Source organism: Scyliorhinus torazame, chromosome 5 (genome assembly GCF_047496885.1).
Source record: "Scyliorhinus torazame isolate Kashiwa2021f chromosome 5, sScyTor2.1, whole genome shotgun sequence".
In the NCBI taxonomy this organism is placed as follows: Eukaryota; Metazoa; Chordata; class Chondrichthyes; order Carcharhiniformes; family Scyliorhinidae; genus Scyliorhinus; species Scyliorhinus torazame.
The window spans coordinates 92,563,029-92,577,561 of record NC_092711.1 but is presented as its reverse complement, the minus strand read 5'-3'; the positions used below and the strand labels follow the sequence as shown (position 1 = coordinate 92,577,561).

The following is a 14,533-nucleotide window of genomic DNA, read 5'->3' as shown; positions in this document are numbered from 1 at the left end:
CCATCGACCCTATTCCCACTGAGCTACTGATCAGCCAACTACCCTGTGTCCACGGATATTGTCAACATTTATCTCTCTTCAGGTACTGTCCCTCTGTCCTTCAAATCTGCCATCATCACCCCCTCCTCAATAAAACAGGTCCTTGACCCTGCCATCCTTACAAATTACTGCCCCATCTTCAACCTCCCTCTCCTCTCCAAACCCTTTGAACATGTTGTCACCTCCCAAATCCTTGCCCATCTTTCCCAGAACTCCCATGTTTGAATCCCTTCAATCAGGTCTCTGCCCTGTCACAGTGAAATACAAGAGACAAACAGAATCTTACCCGGAGAGAAAGACAGACAATCCGGGAGCTTGGATCCAACACGGATATGTTCATAAGACCAGAAGCAAGGGTAGCAGCACAGTCATTATCGAGAGACAACAATACCTGCTGGAGACAGACAGATAAACAACATGAAACACAGTGCTAAGATCCCTTGACTCATATACCCGAGACAGGAAGGAGAATTGGAGACGGACTGGAAGAACTGAAAGACTCCAGACACATTAACCAAAAACAGATGGAATATCTGAGGGGACAAAAGGCCGAATCAAGGAAGTTCTACCTGCTCCATAATATACCAAACACATAAAGATTATTATTATTATTGTCACAAATAGGCTGACATTAACTCTGCAATGAAGTTACTGTGAAAAGCCCCTAGTCGCCACACTCCGGTGCATGTTCAGGTACACAGGGAGAATTCAGACTGTCCAATTCACCTAACAAGTCTTTGAGGACTTGTGGGAGAAAACCGGAGCACCCGGAGGAAACCCATGCAGGCACGGGGAGAACGTGCAGAATCCGCACAGACAGTGATCCAAGCGGGATTTGAACTCAGGACCCTGGTGTTGTGAAGCAATAGTGCTAACCACTGTGCTACCATCAGGGAAATACTACAAGACAGACCCATTGGATAAGCCTGAGAGAGAAAATCATACAGAATCATAGAATTTACAGTGGAGAAGGAGGCCATTCGGCCCATCGATCCTGCACTGGCCCTTGGAAAGAGCACCCTACTTAAGCCCATGCCTCCACCCAATCACCGTAACCCAGTAACTCCAGCTAACTTTTTTTTGGACACGAAGGGGCAATTTAGCATGACCAATCCACCTAACCTGCACATCTTTGGACGGTGGGAGAAAACTGGAGCACCCGGAGGGAACCCACACAGACACGGGGAGAACGTGCAAACTCCACACAGTCACCCAAGGCCAGAATAGCTGAAACATGAACACACTGTTCCTGGTAGTTGATGGTACAGTGGTTCAATAAATATAATCAGTGGATTAAAATGGTGTGTAATATAGAATAAAAGCAGAAAATGCAAATTAACGCAACAGGTCTGGCAGCATCATAGAATCTTACAGTGCAGAAGGAGGCTATTTGGCCATCGAGTTTGCACCAACCCTACAAAAGAGCACCCCACCCAGGTGCACTTCCCCCGCCCTCTCACTGTAACCCCACTTCACCGTTGGACACTAAGGGGCAATTTAGCACAGCCAATCCACCAAGATCCCACAAACAGAAATGTGACTGTGACCAGAGAATCTGTTCAGTGATGTTTGTTGAGGGATGAATATTAAGCAGTAAACCAGGGCGAACTCCCCTGCTCTTTGGAATAACATCATGGGAACTTTACACCCAACTGAGGGCAGATGGGCCCAGAGTTGAAGGTCTGATCTGGAACACGGGACCTCTGACAGTGCAGTGCTCCCTCAGGACTGCATCAGAATATCAACCTGGATTTGATGCTCATGTTTCTGGAGGTGGATTTGAACCCACAACCTCCTGATCCACAAGGTGGATGCAGGTGAACAGAGAGCTGGAGAATTTTTAAAGTCCGTGCATGAACTTCTGTTTTGAACCAGATGTATTTACAATTTTTATGTGATGCAGAGCAAGGCCAGCAGTGTGAGTTCAATTCCCGTACCGGCTGAGGTTATTCATGAAGGCCCTGCATTCCCAACCCTGCTCCTCGCCCGAGGTGTGGTGATCCTCCGGTTAAATCACCACCAGTCAGCTCTCCCCCTCGAAGGGGAAAACGGTCTATGGACATCTGGGACTGTGGCTACTTTACTTACTTATTTTCTAAATCCAGATTCTACATCCCTCTTCACTTAAATTTTACTCCCTCTGATGGATGAAAATGAAAATCACTTATTGTCACAAGTAGGCTTCAAATGAAGTTACTGTGAAAAGCCCCTAGTCGCCACATTCCGGCACCTGTTCGGGGAGGCTGGTACAGGAATTGAACTGTGCTGCTGGCCTGCCTTGGTCTGCTTTCAAAGCCAGCGATTTAGCCCTGTGCTAAACCAGCCTGTTTAATCCTATCCTGATTGTTTTAAAGTCAGTTTCTCTATGGACGATTTAAAATGGCCCATTCTCCTGATCACTCAGTGTTGTTCTGTTTCTAGTAGCTGAGTGTATCTGGGACCCGTTCTACAGTGCAGGCTCACTCTGCATTTCACATGTCAGTTACTCCATATGTAAGAAATTACATCTTTTCACTCACACCGGTATCCCAATATCATGTCACACTGATACAAGGCACTATTAACTGTTAGGTAAACTTTAAAAAGATCGGGGCGGAGGGGCAATGGTGTCTGTCTATAGATCTTGGCATATCTCCCTACCGCCCCCCCCCCCCCCTCCCCCGTGGCTGCATGCGTTTCCTCCAGCATGGTGCCTGGTTTCTGTCCATAGTCCAATGATGTGCAGGTGAGGTGGATTGGCCATGCTAAATTGCCCCTTGGGGTGGGGTAGCAGGAAAAGGGCAGGGGATTGGGCATAGGTAAGATGGTCTTTCGAAGAGTCGGTGGTGACTTGAAGGCATCCTTCTTTGATTTTATGAGGAATCTCTGAGCGGCACTTTTCAAATCACTGGATGGGATTCTCAGTGAACCAACATCATTTGCTCAGAGAGAGGAAGTTTGTGTTGCAGCTGATTAGAAGCAGCGCAGATATTCTGCAGACACACACAGCCACACTTTCATACACCGAGAACCACAGACACACACACTAATACAGGAATACTTCCTGTCACATAGGAAGAGTTTATTCATGAAGGCCCCGCCTTCTCAACCAGGCCCCTCACCTGAGGTGTGCTGACCCTCCGGTTAAATCACCCCCAGTCAGCTCTCTCTCTGTCAAAGGGGAGAGCAGCCTATGGTCCTCTGGGATTTTTGCAACTTTTATTTCACATATACACAACAAATATAGATTCCTTTCAGGAACAAAAATCCAACAGGAAAAGTGATGCAACCGTGACTAACAAGAAAAGTTAAAGATTCCATGAGATCCATTAGAATTCAGCAAAGGAGGACCAAGAAACTGATGAGAGCAAACTGGCGAGAAACATAAAAACCAACTGGAAAAGCTTCTGCAGGAATGTGAAAAGGAAAAGATTAGCAAAGACCAATGTGGGTCCATTCCAGGCAGAGACAGGAGAGTTTAGAATGGGGAATGAGGAAATGGCAGAGAAACTGAACAATGTGTGTCTGTCTTCACAGAGGAAGACACAGAAATTGTCCCCAAAACACCAGAGAACCAAGGGACTGGCAGAGATTAGTATTGGTGAAGAAGTCGTACTGGAGAAATTAATGGGATTGAAAGTGAATAAATCCCCAAAAGCTGATGATCTACATCCCAGCGTGTTCAACGAGGTGGCTGGAGAGATCTCTATTTCTCATTCTAAATTCTCCTGACTCTATCTGGAACAGACAAACCTTTGTCTGAGCCAAACGTTTCCTTTTTATGTACCCACAGAAGCTTTAACAGTCAATCTCTATGTATTTTGCCAATTCACATTCTATTCTATTCTCCCTTTGTTTCTCAGTGTCTTGGTTGAAGAACTGAAGTAAATCCTCGGGAATGGATTATCACTTTGGACAGGTTCAGAGACAATTAAATTTCGACTTCCAGGACAGAGTAACTATAATCGTGGAGTGTGATTGTCGGTTATGTAAAAGGGGAAAGTTCTATTTTATAGTTTATGTGTAGGTTTCCAAGTTAAAGTAGCTTCTAGTTTGTTTGTTTGTTGTATTAAAACTCATAAAACTTGAAGTCCCGTCGTGTGATCCTTTAATTTGTTGACTGGGGATTTGAATTTTTTATAAGAAGTTGCTGAACTTTATGGGGGTCCAAATCCACAAGTTTTGTCTTCCTATTTGAGCCTTGGGCACCTTTCAGTCTCTATTGCTCGTGTCAATGACAGCCAGTTGATGGAGCTGAGGGCTGAATTTAGCTGAGAATAATGGGGCCTGTGGCCCAGTTGGGAAACTGCCATGGGCGTCGCTAATAGAGACAGGAAGGTGCTGGAGGACTGGCTGGGAACTGCACCACCAACCAATCGGGGTTCAGGGGCGAGAGTGACCGGTGCTGATGGTGATGTTACCCCCAGGGTTCAGTGCCCCCTTGTCCAAAGCGGGGAGTCATGGGAACAGGGTACAGAGGAGCCGAAGGGAAACCATTTGGGACCAGAACATTGTGAACATTCTGTTACTCTGGTTATCTTTGATCCTCAAGTAATTTTCTGTTAGTTTTTTTAACCATGTTCTGTTTCGTCAATAATCTTTTAACAGGAAAATATTTGAATTTGTTGGACGTTTCCTGATTAAATCTGTTCACTTTCAGGAAAGTGGGTGAGAGGTTGACAGGCTCTTTAACAGAAAATGAGTCCCTCTAAGGTAATTGGCAAAGGAGCCAGAGGGGTAGAGGGGATTTGAATTTTCTTTTGACACAGTGTTTGAAAATGGGTTCAGGGAATCAATCGTGACTGACTAATTTATCAATGTTCTCTGAGGAAGTAACAAGGGATGTCATTAAAGGAGAACCTGTAGATGTGCTTTGTCTGGATTTGCAGAAGGTATTTCCCAAGGTGCCACATCAAAGATTATTACACAAAATAAGAGCTCGTGGTTTGGGGGCAACATATCAGCATGGATAGAGGATTGGTTAGCGAACAGGAAGCAGCCAGTAGGTATAAATGGGTCAGTTCTGGTTTGGTAAGATGTGACAAGCGGAATGTCACCAGGATCAGTGCTGGGCTCTCACCCATTTACAATCTGTATGAATGTGTTGGATGACGGGATTGAATGTCTGGTGGCTAAATTTTCTGATCCTTATAGACGGGTAGGAAAGTAATTTGTGAAGTGGATTTAATGAGTCTGCAAAGGACTACAAATAGGCTAAGTGAGTGGGCAAATGACAAATGGAGCATCACTTTGGAAAATGTGAATTGTCCACCTTGTCAGGAAGTGTTAAGTAAAACTATTATTTAAATGGAGGGAGATTGCAGAACTCTGAGGTACAGAGGGATCCCGGTGCCCGATCCCAAGTTAGTCTGCAGGTGCAGCAAGTGATTCGGAAGGTCAGTGGAATATTTATTGCAAAGGAAATCTAATATAAATGTAGGGATGTTTTGCTGCAGTTGTATAGAGTCAGAGAGGTTTACAGCATGAAAACTGGCCCTTCGGGCCAACTTGTCCATGCCGCCCAGTTTTTACAACTGAGCTAGTCCAAATTGCCCGCATTTGGCCCATAACCCTCTATACCCAGCTTTCCCATAGAACTGTCTGATACTCGCAAGCCTCTGTGTGAAAAAAATTCCCCTCTGTACCCTTTTATATCTCTCCCCTCTCACCTTAAACCTATGCCCTCTAGTTCTAGACTCCTCTACCTTTGGGAAAAGATGTTGACTATCTACCTTATCTATGCCCCTCATTATTTTACAGACCTCTGTAAGATCACCCTTAAGCCTTCTATTCTCCAGGGAAAAAGGTCCTAGTCTATCCAGCCTCTCATAACTCAGACCATCAAGTCCTGGTCGCATCCGAGTAAATCTTTTCTGCGCTCTTTCCAGTTTAATAATATCCTTTCTATAATAGGACCAGAACTGTACACAGTACTCCAAATGTGGCCGTACCAATGTCTTGTACAAGTTCAGCCAGATGTCCCAACTCCTGTATTCAATGTTCTCACCAATGAAACCAAGTATGCCGAATGCCTTCTTCATCACCCTGTCCACCTCTGACTCCACTTTCAAGGAGTTATGAACCTGTACTCCTCGATCTCTTAGTTAATGGGAGGGAGTTGGGGAGAGTGAAAGAACAGAGTAGTTCCTGCCCCGATTCGATCAACCAAAATGTATCACCTCACATTTATCTAAATTTAATTCCCATCTGCCATTCATCGGCCCAATTGATCAAGTTCTGATGCAATCCTAAATAACATTCTTCACTGAATCTTGGTGTCATTTGCAAACTTACTAACCATGCCTCCTACATTCTCCTCCAAATCATTAATATAAATAACAAATAACAGTGGACCCAGCACTGATCCCTGAGGCACATCGCTGGTCACAGGCCTCCAGTTGGAAAAACAACCTTCTACAACTACCCTTTGGCTTCTGTCGCCAAGCCAATTTTGTATCCAATTGGCTACCTCATCCTGGATCCCGTGAGATTTAACCTTGTGCAACAACCTACCATGCAGTACCTTGTCAAAGGCCTTGATAAGGTCCGTGTGGACAAGGTCGACTGCACTGCTCTCATCTACCTTGTTGGATACCCCTTTAAAAAACTCAACCAAATTTGTGAGGCATGATTTTCCACTCACAAAGCCATGCTGGCTGTCCCTAATCAGTCCTTGCCTCTCTAAATGCCGGTTGATCCTGTCTCTCAGAATACCTTCCAACAACTTACCCACCACAGACGTGAGGCTCACCAGTCTGTAGTTCCCAGGCTTTTCCCTCTGGCCTTTCTTAAACAAAGGCACAACATTTGCTACCCTCCAATCTTCAGGCGCCTCACCTGTGGCTGTCGACAATTCAAATATCTCTGCTAGGGAACCCGCAATTCCCCCCCTAGCCTCCCACAACGTCCTGGGATACATTTAATCAGTTTCCAGGGATTTACCTACCTGGATGTGCTTTAAGCTTGATCTAACCCCATTCCCCCACTCCACTTTGTGGGTAATCTGCGATCCCAAAACCAAATTTTAACAGTCCCAGCTCGCCATACCTTCCATACTGTCACTCCTAGCCTTGGCATCCAGGAATGGTTTTGAAAATGAAATGAAAATCGCTTATTGTCATGAGTAGGCTTCAATGAAGTTACTGTGAAAAGCCCCTAGTCGCCACATTCCGGCACCTGTTCGGGGAGGCTGGTACGGTAATTGAGCATTGCTGCTGGCCCGCCTTGGTCTGCTTTAAAAGCCAGCGATTTAGCCCAGCGTGCTAAACCAGCCCCTTGGTTTTGCTAACCTGCCTGTGTATCTACACCTGAGGGGAACTGGATCTTTACTCCGTATCTAACCTCGTGTTGTACCTGTCCTGGGAGTGGTTGATGGGGTCAGTGGAGAGGCAGCTTTCCTCTGTATCTAACTCTGTGTTGTACCTGTGCTGGGAGTTTTTGATGGGGTCAGTCTATAAGGAGATTTTTTTCTGAATCTAACCTCGTGCTGCACCTGGCCTGGGAGTGTTTGATGATAGAGTGTAACTGGAGCATTACTCTGTATCTAACTCTGTGTTGTACCTGTCCTGGGAGTGTTTGGTGGGGACAGTGCAGAGGAGGATATACATTGTATCTAACCTTGTGTTATACCTATTGCGGGAGTGTTTGATGGGGACAGCATTGAGGGAGATTTACTCTGTATCTAACAACATTTTGTGTCTGCCTTGGGAGTGTTTCATGGGGCAATGTAGAGGGAGCTGTGCTGTAACTGATTGGAGAATGGTTCAAGCTGGCACTTGGTACTCAGGTTTTCCAGTACAGACACCCTTCACTTTAAAAATAACATTTCATTCAGAGATAAGAGAAACCATCACCGGTACGTCCACTGTCGTCGTCCCCTCCGTCCCGTCCCACCCGTCCCACAAACACACACACCCCGCAGGCCCAGAGGGACAGTGAGGGTCTTGAACATTGTTGTACAGTCTGATTGATATTTCATATGAGCCTTTTTCAGTTCCATAGAATCACTATGGTGCAGAAGGAGGCCATTTGGCCCATCAAGTCTGCACCAACCCTCCAATGCGGCACCCCACTCGGGACCACTCCTCCACCCTATCCCCAGAACCTCACCTAACCTTTGGCCACTCAGGGGAAATCTTTTAGAATGGCCAATCCACCTAACCTGTGCATCGTTGGACTGTGGAAGGAAACCGGAGCACCCGGAAGGAACCCACGCAGACACGGGGAGGAAATGCAAACTCTACACAGTCACCCAAGGCCGGAATCAAACCCCCCTCCCTCTGATCTCCAGTCGGCCTCTGTTCAAATGAAAAGAGCCCCAGTTTCTCTAATCTCTCCTGGTAACTAAAGCCTCTCTTCCCTGGGATCATCTCAGTGAATCTCTTCTACACCCTCTCCATGGCCTTGACATCCTTCCTGGTGTAAGATCCCCAAAACCTGATCTAATATTCCAACTGCAGCCTCACCAATGATTTGTCCAGGTTTACATGACCTCTGTCCTTTTGAACCCCACACCCAGAATTATAAAACCTTGGATCCCATGTGTTTTTTACACACTTTATCAACTTGTCCTCCCACATTTAAAAGTTTGTGTATCTGAAACTCCTTTTAGGGTTTTGGAGACATTAACATAACATGGCTGAAATACATTGACATCCAATGTCTGATATAATGTGTGTTATGGGAGAGAGAAGTTTAGTCTGAATTATAAACTCAAGCAGGCGCTTCACTGCAGACAGGTCACCGTGGAAACGCTGATAAGACATTCCTTCACTGCAGACAGGTCACCGTGGAAACGCTGATAAGACATTCCTTCACTGCAGAAAGGTCACCGTGGAAACGCTGATGAGACATTCCTTCACTGCAGACAGGTCACCGTGGAAACGCTGATGAGACATTCCATTCCACAGAATCGACTCATTGGAAACTAATCGGATCGGGGAGAGGACAGAGTTTGTCTGTTATCAAGTCTAAAGGTAACAGGGGCATGGATGAGGTTTCAGCAGCAGTTGGGGTGGGAGTGGACACAGGTGACATTATGGAGACTGAAATATCTGGTATTAGTGATGGTGTGGATATGGGGTCAGAATCTCAACTTGGGGTCAGATCTGACACGGAGATAGTGCAGAGTGTGGTTCAGCCTCAGACAGTTCCCAGGGAGAGTGATGGACTCGGGAGTTAGGAAACGGAATTTGTAATGGTGACTGAAGACAATGGCTTTGATCTTCCCAATTTTTAATTGGAGGAAATTTCTGCTCATCCAGTACTGGATGTGGGATAAGCAGTTTGATATTTGAGTGACAGTGGAGGAATGGAGAGGGATGGGGGTGAGGGAGAGCTGGGTGTTGTCCGTGTACATGTGAAAACTAACACGGTGCTTTTGGATGATGTCACCTACTGGAAGCGTGTTGATGAGAAAATGGAGGGGCCGAGGATAGATCCTTGGGGGACACCGAGTACAAGGAGTTGGAGAGGAAAGGGAGGTTTTGATGTGGTAGTTGCAATGATGGTGGGGTTAAATATTGTTTTAGGATGGGTGATGATGGTGCATTTAAAGATGAGCGACAGGACGAAGAGGGAGAACTATGAACAATATCACACAACATGCAGAAGGTGAATGGTCAGCAGTTTTGTGAGAATGTGGTTAAATAGTAATAATCAAACAATCTTTATTAGTGTCACAAGTAGGCTCACATTAACACGGCAATGAAGTTACTGTGAAAAGCCCCTAGTCACCACACTCCGGCGCCTGTTCGGGTACACAGAGGGAGAATTCAGAATGTCCAATTCACCTAACAAACACGTCTTTCGGGACTTGAGGGAGGAAACAGGAACAGCCTGGGAGCAGACACGGGGAGAACGTGCAGACTCTGCACAGACAGTGACCCAAGCCGGGAATTGAACCCAGGACCCTGGCGCAGGAGGCAGGTCTAACGGAGAAGATGAGCTCTGATGAAGATGAGCTCTGATGAAGATAGATGGTAGGAGAGAAACTGGAGAAAGAGGAGTTCAGAGCTCAGACCAGGTGGAACTTTCGAGACAGTTTGGCCCATTGGTAGAGAGGAAAGCAGCAGAGGCAGCTCATCAGATTGTCTCAATCTCAGTGAGAAAGAAGCTTCATGAACTCCACACACTTGAGGTGAGGATGGAGGAGACAGGGGAGAGGGAGAGACCTTCAAACAGAACTAACTTGTGATGGGATGTTAAAAGATTCAACACACTTGTGTTAAATAATTGACTTTTATCCAGGATATTATCCCTTATAACTGGGTTAGCGTTTATAAATATGAGTCCAACCCGAGTCCAATGAACATGCTTCAGTCCTGGATGTGATTAACAGCAAAATCCAATCACATCAGTTACTTGTGAACCCACTGGTGTCTCAGCAGGTTGCCTGAGTGAATGAATCCCTTTCCACACTGGGAGCAGGTGAATGGCCTCTCCCCAGTGTGAATCCGCTGGTGTAGAGTGAGTTGAGATAATCGTCTGAACCAAGTCCCACAGTCGGAGCACCAGAATAGTTTCTCGTCAGTGTGGACATGTTGACGGGACACCAGTTCCCGAAAACTTTTAAAGCACTTCCCGCATTTTCTGCATTTAAAAGGTCTCTCATCATTGTGAATCGGCTGTTGTGTCAGCAGTTGGGATGACTGAGTGAATCCATGCCCACACTCTGGACAAGTGAAAGGCTTCTCCCCAGTGTGAACTCACTGGTGCATCAACAGGCTGTATGACTGAATGAATCCACACCCACACTCGGGGCAGGTGACAGGCTTCTCCCCAGTGTGAATGTGTCGATGGATTGCCAGGTCAGATGGGTAATTGAACGCCTTGCCCCAGTCCCCATATTACCATGGTTTCTCCCTGCTTTGACTGCACTTGTGTTTTGACAGACCAGATGATCGGCTGAAGCTTCGTCCACACACAAAACACGTGTACGGTTTCTCCCGACTGTGAACTGTGCTTTTTCCTTCCATTTTCAAAATCTGATGATATTTAGGTTACGATCAGTTACACGACTGTCAGATTTTGATGTGGTGTTTGGTTGGAGTTTCCCAATTGCACATCCTTCCCTGCTGATACCCTGTGAAATTGAGTTAAAACAAACAAAAGGGAGAGAGAGATCCCACAAAAACACAAAGGCAGGTTGTGAAATGGAGCTGAATGAATCTGGTAACTTGTGGGGCCGGCACTGGGAAAGTGACTACGAAAACTGTTGAACCTTTTGTGAAAAGTGAACTAGTTTGTTATTGTCCTTCAGGGAAGGGAACCTGCCACCCGGTCTGAGCCCACACAAGATTTGGGCCTCTGCAAGAACACAAGAAATAGGAGCAGAAGTAGACCATTCGGCCCTTCGAACCTGCTCTGCCATTGAACACATTTGTGGCTGATCTCAGTCTTCAATTCCACTTTCCCGTTAGCTCTCCATGTCCTTTGACTTCCTGAGAGACCAAAAATCTCACCATCTCAGCCTTCAATATGTTCAGTGATGGTCACAGTAACTTCATTGCAATGTTAATGTAAGCTTACTTGTGACAATAATTATTATTATTAACATCCACAACCCTCTGGGCTAGAGAATTTAATATGAGAAACAGAGTGAGAGAAAGAGAGCGAGTAGTGGGGGAGAGAGAAAATCAAAAAGATTGATGGAAAGGGAGAGAGTGAGAAAGGAGTGAGGGTAACAGCAAGCAATGGCCCAACAACTGAATCACAATTTGACAGAATCTCCTGAACCCTTACCCTCCACCACCTGGATGGAGCAGGACAGCAGATGTATGTGAACATCACCACCTGCAAGTTCCTTTCCAAGACACACACTGTTGAACTTGTCTGACATCCAGTGCTGGATGAGCAGAACTTTCCTCCATTTAAATATTGACAAGACTGAATCCATTCCCTTTCATCCCCGCTACAAACTCCAGTCCCTTGTCACCAATTCCATCCCTGTCCAGTGTCTGAGGCTGAAGCTGACTGTTCACAACCCTGGTGAAATATTTCACCCCTCGATGAGCTCTTGACCACATATCCACACTGTCACCAAGATTGCCAATTTTCACCTCAGGAACACAGCTCGACTCCACCTTTGTCTCTGTTCATCTGCTGCAGAAACCATCATCCATTCTTCTGTTACCACTTAACCAAATTATTCTAACGCACTCGCAGCCGGACTGCAACATTAAACAACCCCCTCCATCCCATCCCAAACTCTGCTACCCATGTGCTTGCTCACACCAGCCCCTGTGCCCACTGATCTGCAAATGCTTCCTTTTAAAAGGCACACAGAAGTTTAAATTTCTCATTCTTTTACTCCATGGTAATGATCACCCTGATCACTGTAATCTCCTCCACACACACCCCTTTGAGATCGCTGCACTCATTTAATTCCAGCCACTTGAGAATTCCTGATTTTAATCTCGTCACCATTACTGAGTTGCCAAGGCCTCAATTTCAGGAATTTCCTCCTTAAAACTCTCCGACTCTCTGACTCAATTTCCTCCATTAAGATTCTCCTTAAAATCTAATATCTCCTCATGCGGCTCAGTGTCAATTGTTATTTTGTAACGTTTCTCTGAAAGTCTTAAGTTATATTCTGTTCAAGTCACAATATAAATTCGAATTATTGTCACTGCCCTCGGCATATATTCTGCCCCATAAATAAGAATTTGTAACTCAGAGGGAAAGTCTGTCATGAAGACACATTTCAAAAATGTTGCCCCCAACAATGATGGCGACTGAGCCTGCGCTCTGCTGCTCGTGCCCCAATAAATATGGTGGGTGCGCGTGCGCACTACTGCCAGTGAACCAAATAACGAGGGCGCATGCGCACCGCTGCCAGTCCCAAATAAAGATGGCGGGTGCACAGGCTCGTCTGTAACAAAGCTGCAGCCTCCGCTTAGATCCCCAGGTACCGGTGGTTTATTTTGTCAGATGTTCAGTTTATATAACATCTTTACGAAGCGTGCCTAACAACCCGCATGATCCAGCTCTCCCTCCGTCCCGCCATTCCCACATTCACGGATTGTGGATCCGAGAAAGAACTTTTTCTGCGTCGCCATTAATCACAGTGCGCATGCTTCACTCGGCCCAGTCCCGCCCCTGATTCACTCCGATTGGCTGGAGGACTAGTCAGTTCCGCCCCCCCCCCCCCCCCCCTCCAGGACCCGTCCACTCTTTTATAGATCGCGCGATGCTGTCAACCATTGTCCGGGCATTATGAGGGGTCAGGTGAGAGGTCAGTGTTGGGGGCGGGGTTTACAAATCCCGAGTGCGGCCCCAGAGCTGAACAATGAACATTCTCCACTCTCACTGTCCGCCACTTCCGGCTTCTCCACAAACAACCTCACAGAGACCAGGGGGGAGATACTGACCCAGTGACAATGTCACTTCATTAGTCACCCAGAGAGACAGGAGAATGTTCTGGGGACATTACATTAATAAAATCTGGAATTTAAAGTTAGTCTCAGTGATGGTGACTGAGGGTCCCTGAGAAAATCTCCAATGTCATTGGATTAGGTCAAAAAGGCAGAAAGTAGGAAACTAGTTAGTTTAAAGCCTGTTGTTGGGAAACTGTTGGAATCCATTATTGAGGAAGTAATAACTGGACATTTGGAGAGTCAAACTGCAATCCATCAGAGTCAGCGTGGTTTTGTGAAGGGTATATCGTGTTTGACTCATTTCTTGCAGTTCTTGGAAGATGTAACAAGCCAAGTGGATAATGGGGTCCTGTCAATGTATTTTGACTCCCAGAATACATTTGATAAAGTGTCACATAGAAGGTAATAATAAAGGTAAAATCCCACGGGGTTGAGAGATATTAGCTTGGATAGAGGATTGGCTAACCAACAGACAACAGAGAGTGGGGTTAGATTTATTGACACATGTACTGAAGAAAAATGTTTTTACCCAGAGGGTGGTGAGGGTCTGGAATGCACTACCTAGGAGGGTGGTAGAGACGGTTGTCTCACATCCTCTAAAAAAGCACCTGGATGAAGACTGGCACATCATAACATTAAAGGCTATGAGCCAAGTGCTGGCAAATGGGATTAGGTAGGTGGGTCAAGTTTATCATGTGTTAGTGCAAACTTGATGGACCGAAGGGCCTCTCCTGCACTGTGAAATAAATGAAATGAAAATTGCTTATTGTCACAAGTAGGCTTCAAATGAAGTTACTGTGAAAAGACCCTAGTCGCCACATTCTGGCGCTTGTTCGGGGAGGCTGGTACGGAAATTGAACCGTGCTGCTGGCCTGCTCAGTGTGCTAAACCGGCCCCTCTGTGTTGCTGATGATACAAAGTTCGGTGGCATCACAGACAGCATAGATGATTGCATTATATTGCAAGAAGATATTGACAGACAAGGTCAATGGGCAAGATTGTGGTAATGTAAACATGTGTGAGGTTATCTGTTTGGAACCAAAAAAGGATAGAACTGAGTACTTTCTAAATGGAAAGATGTTAAGTATAGTGGATGTCCAAAGAGATTTGGGGTTCATAGAATCTATGGCACGGAGCCC

At 45.9% G+C, this 14,533-nt stretch overlaps 2 protein-coding genes across 2 annotated transcripts in view; one reads left to right on the top strand and one right to left on the bottom strand.

Annotated features, from left to right (window-relative positions):
* LOC140421495 (uncharacterized) overlaps positions 1 to 14,533 on the bottom strand; it is a 395,230-nt gene that overhangs the window by 117,010 nt on the left and 263,687 nt on the right. The window lies entirely within an intron of this gene.
* Positions 12,856 to 14,533, top strand: part of LOC140418938 (uncharacterized) — a 31,033-nt gene continuing 29,355 nt past the window's right edge. The window contains exon 1 of the mRNA XM_072502616.1: positions 12,856 to 12,925. The gene's annotated coding sequence lies outside the window, so the exon portion shown is untranslated. The remainder of the gene's footprint in view (positions 12,926 to 14,533) is intronic.